We start from the raw sequence: 5574 nt of genomic DNA, 5'->3' as shown, positions 1-5574 counted from the left end.
CGAGGTATTTCCATCCCTCTAGGTCCCGTTGTGTGAGAATGTTATTTCTGCTCACAGGCATGGTCCTCTGAGTATAGACTTCAGGTAAGTCCAGGAAGTTTTCTTCATTCAAGCTAGAAACCTCAAGACCACTAAGCAAGAATGTGTCTATGGACCTCTCTTGGCCAAGAGTACGAAGAAGAATGCTAGTCTTGACTCCTGAAAGATTCAGTTTTCTCATGAGACGTTGAGTACAGAAAGAAGCTGAACTCCCAGGGTCTAGAAAGGCATAGGTGTTCACAATCATGCTGCCAGACTTGGCCTTCACCTGTACAGGCACAATAGAGAGAACGCATTCATCACTTCCGGCCCCAGTATGGCCACATGTCTCCAATGATGCAAGTGCATTATTGACTGATACTTCCTGTGTTTTAGATTCGATGTGTAGGATAGTTGGATGTTTGTGTTTACATATATCGCATGTCAAAGGCTTGTCACATTCCTGCTCATATGACCTCTCCTCAGACAGCTGAAACACACTCTACCCACTTTCAAAGCATCCAATTTCTCCTGTGTGTCATCTCATCAAGCTGTGAACATGTCTCCACTGAATGCTGGCTCTTACACACAGCATGACTCTTCATCATTCTTCTGTGAAGCTGACCCTCTGCGCTGTTGGTGCCAAGCTGCTGATGTAGTTAGTTCAGAGGCAGTTTAATGGCAGCAACAGTAGCTTAACCTCTTCCAGTGTATCTGCTCTTGGATTTAGAGGAGGGGTCTAATGGCGTACCCTGTAGGTCACCAAAGAGAGGATCAGACAAAATCTTTACCTGACGCTCAAGGAAGGCCACGAAGTCTGGGAACATAGCTCTAAAACCACGGCGCTCCTGTAGCTCCCAGGCGACAGACCTCCATTTTCCCTCAGTTTATATGACAACTTCATCATTATCAGGCGAAGATTAGATGGCACGTTCATCTCCTCCATATACTGCAAATCTTCCATGACATTACAACAGTCCCTTAAAAAGATTGAAAAAGACTGCAGAGCATTAATATCATCAACCCTCATCATTGGCCACGTCATAACCTTCTCCATATAAGCTGCAGCAATTTTCGTTTCATTTCCAAAGTGTTCTGCCAATAAATTCTTTGCTCTCTCATAGCCCTGCCCAGAAGCCATATTATAGCAACTCCGAACCAGTTCTCTTGGCTGCCCTCTGGTATATTGCTCGAGGTAATAAAGACATTCTTGTTTATCTGTAGTTTTCTTTTCAATAGCTTGCTCGAAAGCTCTAATAAAGGCAGCATATTTAAGTGGATCACCATCAAACTCTGGGATAGCTCGTGGAGGAAGAGAGGCTAAGGCTTGGTTCTGAACCAGCTGAGCGGTGATGTTAGTTTGCTGTTGCATAAGGTCATACAGAGTAGGGTATTGAACATTGTCAAGAGAGGAATGATGATGTGACTGTGATTGCATGTGTGTACTCCTTGTGAGGTCAATGGCTGAAATCCTGCTGCTAAAGCGTTGGTGAGTCTGGATCCATTTCCTGCACTTCAGACTCACGCATGTGGGTAGGCTGACTCCTTGTGAGATCGACGGCTGAAGTCCTGCTGGTGCAGCGTTAGTGGGTCTGGTTCCAAAGATGTTCCCCGCGCCGGACCTATGAGAAGATGGTGCATATGACACTGAAGACAAAGACTTACTAGACCTTACTGAAGACTGGGCTTGTGGAATGTGCGGCCTTCCTTTAGGCCGTACAGCCAATGGCTGAGAATGGTCCTGTTGGAAAGAGACAGTTTTAGAAGGTTGCAAGACAGGAGCCGTGTTCAAATAACTTGATGTTTGTGATTTCAAGTGAGCATGAAGATAGGCATTCATGGCATCTTCTCCGTTATCCTCTTCATACTCATCCACATCTTCACGACCACACACATTTTCAAACACAGACAATCTAGCTGTAGCAGCAGCCAACTTGGCCTCAACCTCTAGTTGTTCCTTTTTCCTTTTCAGCTTTGCCTTTTCCATTTGAAGGGCTTCTTCTTCAGCATCAATGTCATGCATTTTCTCAAAGCAGCTGCAGACTGTAAAAGTGCAGCCCTTTCGGCCTTTGCCTTTAAACGTACATAAATAATGCTAGAAGCCTTTGAATGGACAGAAGAGTTATCTTTATGTTTTGACCCTTTACTTGAAACATTGGATATACTATCTTCAGGCCTTATGTCAGAATTTGTTATAGACAGCACATCAAGATTCTCATCGTCCTTTTTTGCAACAGCATCGGCCAACCATTTCTTCACATCATTCTCAAATATATTAATTTCCTCTATTTTCTGTGTGAGCCAATGTTGTTGCTTATGTTCAGGGTCTGGCATTGGCATTTCCAGCAAAGTAGTTTGAGTTTCTAAAGCCTCATTGCACAACGTAGTGTATTTGTAAACATTTCTTCACATCAAACACAGTTTGAGATGTCCTTTTCCCAGAAAGAACCTCTTTAATCCTTTGCTTAATTTTATTAGCTTGCATACACTGGGATTTCCGATTTTTTTGCAGATTTTCAAACAGCATTGTAAATCCCTTAGCTGTTAATTTTCTTGTGCGTTTCCCCATATCAACAACAACAGAACTAGACTTATCAGGAATATCATTTTTGTCTGTAGCCACAGAAACGCTCTTGGCCTTATCAAGCAAGTTTTCTTCCTCTGTACTCATCTTTGTGCGTTAAGCGCGTCAAATTCAAAGCTCTCAATAAAACAGCACAATTAACTTTACTTATGCGGAGGCAGCCAACATACGCACAACACAGCACTTAAAGTATTCGAACATTTCAATTTCGAGAGTCCACCTTTTTCCAATTCCATCAGCGAAGTATATGAAAGTGTACCCACCAGCTTTCTGTAGTTGCGGTCTGCACTGGATAACAACGTGAGGACTTACAGGTGTTTCAATCAAGGCTTCCAGGCTCCGCGACAGGTAAGCAATCCAGTAGGACAGACAATCCTTTAAGTATCCAAACGATCAAGACGCTCCTGTCCAATTCAGAAGCATATCCAAACGAAGAAAAGGAATAGGTTCTTACGTTGTAGAGGCTATCCTATAAGCCTCGGCATGGATGGCATGGTGTTCTCAACTCATAGCGGACAAAACTTAAATCCAGGCATTAGCTCTCTTTGGGTGGTGTTCCCGTTTATTATAAAAGGTAGAAAATATATTTTTCATAAAATGGTACTTCACCCAGTGCTAATAAAGTGCTGTTGTGCTGTCTGATAAAGTGGGTGCTCACGGCTACGGTAAGAACCGTGTGTTCCCCACCATCCACACCTTTCCCTAACTAATTACCACACCTGTAAATATACCTAACTCCCAGTGACGTGCCACCCCCAGTGCAATACTCCCCCAAGTGGCTAAAATAAGTAATAACTAAATTAACTTATCTAAAAGGTGAATATAAATGGCTCCTACAAGTATTTTAATGTACTCAAACTGATCCATGATCTCTGGAATGCGATAAATAGGCCCAACACGTAGTATGAGAAACATCCCCGTATCATGATGCTTGCGCCACCATGCTTCACTGTCCCTTCACTTATTTATCCTTAAATAAGGGGGCCACTTGTTTGATACCAGTTTTTTCACAGAATGATTTACCTGTCCAATTAAACTCCACACTGCTATTATTTTGAACACGCCCTTTTCAATTAATTCAATAACACAGAATCAACAGCATGCATGTCATAACTGTTGGGTCTGTTGGTTTTCTATTATTCTACCACACCTACTAGTAAAATTTTGCCATGTAATTTCTACGAAAAACTGTGATTAATCTGGTTAATGATGTTGGATTGCTATTATTTTGAACACAACTGTATGTATTCTTTGGCTGCTTGTCTTTTCCCCCCATTATGTTTCTGTTGCCTAAAGATTCTTTGAGAGGATAAATCCAGAAGATACAATATATTGCACTGCAAAACGTCCTAAGACAGGATAAATGGTGAAGATGCACTGTTCCAGCATTGGAAGACTGTATTTTTAAGTGTTATACATGCAATGTTTTAAATAAAGAATTTGATATTTTGTAATTATTGTGCCTGTTTTAATTGAATGCCAGTAGTACCTATCTAGAGTAAAAATAAAATGAATTCTATATAAAAATTATAAAATCTAATGAAATCTATTTTAAAATGAATGAATTACAGTGGTAAACTGATGAATTGGATTTTTACAGTAATTTACTGTAAAACAGTACAGTTTGCAACTGTAAATCAAATACAGTTTGCTACTGTATTAACCCTTTGAAATGTCACCCAAAAATGAAAATTAGCCTGTGTTTTACTCACCCTCAAAGCATAGGTGTATGTGACTTTATTCTTTCAGACGACTCCAATTGGAGTTCTATTAAAAAATTGTCCTGGCCCCTCCAAAGCCTTTCAATGGGGGTAAGCGGGTGTTTGTTGTCAACAGTTCAGAAGACTTGAAAAAAAGTGTGGGCATCCATAATAAAACGTGCCTCACATGGCTCCGGGGGGTGAATATAAAGGCCTCTTGTAGCGAATTCATGTGTTTTTTGTAAGATAAATATCCATATTTCAAATGTAATAAACACTTTTTTCTCACTTCCGCTGACTGTCGTACGCGGAAGCAGTCCAGGCGGATGACGTAGGATGTATGTGTCGCGTGCCTGTGAGATATGCAGGAGGAAAGGAAACAAAACATTTTTTCACATACACCTAGAATGCTTTGAGGGTGAGTAAAACACAGGCTAATTTTCATTTTTGGGTGAACTAACCCTTTAATAAAACACAGGACACGGAGCTGCTGCTCCACCATCAGTGTCTCTGTATTTTCTTCTGATAAACATTAAAAGCATTTTAAAATAATTCCCTCCCCATTTCAGCATAGCTGAAACATAAGTGACAAGAGGCAAGATGGCGGCGCGATCAGACGCAGCGGCTGCTCCAGGTCCCAAAGACGGTGCTTTTTTGTCTTTTAATGTCGTCTGTTCGTCTCCAAATAGTGTAAATTTACCGCTAGTTCATAAGGAAATCACTCCAAAACTCATATATGTTCGCCAAAGACTTTTGGATATCGGCAACGCATACAAAGACCAACTCGCCGGCGGCTACTGAGAAGCTACGAGGCCTCTGTTTACTGCTGAAGCCGGACCTCGAGACCGCGGCCTCGCCTACTGTCGCTACCCGCACAAGGCGGCGTCGCAAGCGGTGTGAGAGAGGACGGAAGCGCGGAGGTATACGAGCTAGGCTGAGGAAAACCCCACAAGACCGGCTCTTCCAACACTCATGCTCTCAAACGTTCGCTCTCTGGAAAACAAACTGGACTTAATTCAACTCAGTCGATCTACACAGCATGAGACAAGGGATTGTTGTGTGTTTGTTTTCACTGAAACATGGCTGAACGACAACATCCCGGACTCCGCCATTCAGCTGCATCGGACTAACTTGCTACCGCGGACAGAGATTCATCACTGTCTGGTAAGACTCGCGGCGGTGGCTTGTGTGTGTATATCAACAAAGAATGGTGTAACAATGCTGGGGTAGTGACAAAACACTGTTCATCGCTGGTGGAGTTTATGTTTGTGA

Source organism: Onychostoma macrolepis, chromosome 11 (assembly GCF_012432095.1).
Source record: "Onychostoma macrolepis isolate SWU-2019 chromosome 11, ASM1243209v1, whole genome shotgun sequence".
NCBI classification, from domain to species: domain Eukaryota; kingdom Metazoa; phylum Chordata; class Actinopteri; order Cypriniformes; family Cyprinidae; genus Onychostoma; species Onychostoma macrolepis.
This window is presented reverse-complemented; position numbering follows the sequence as displayed.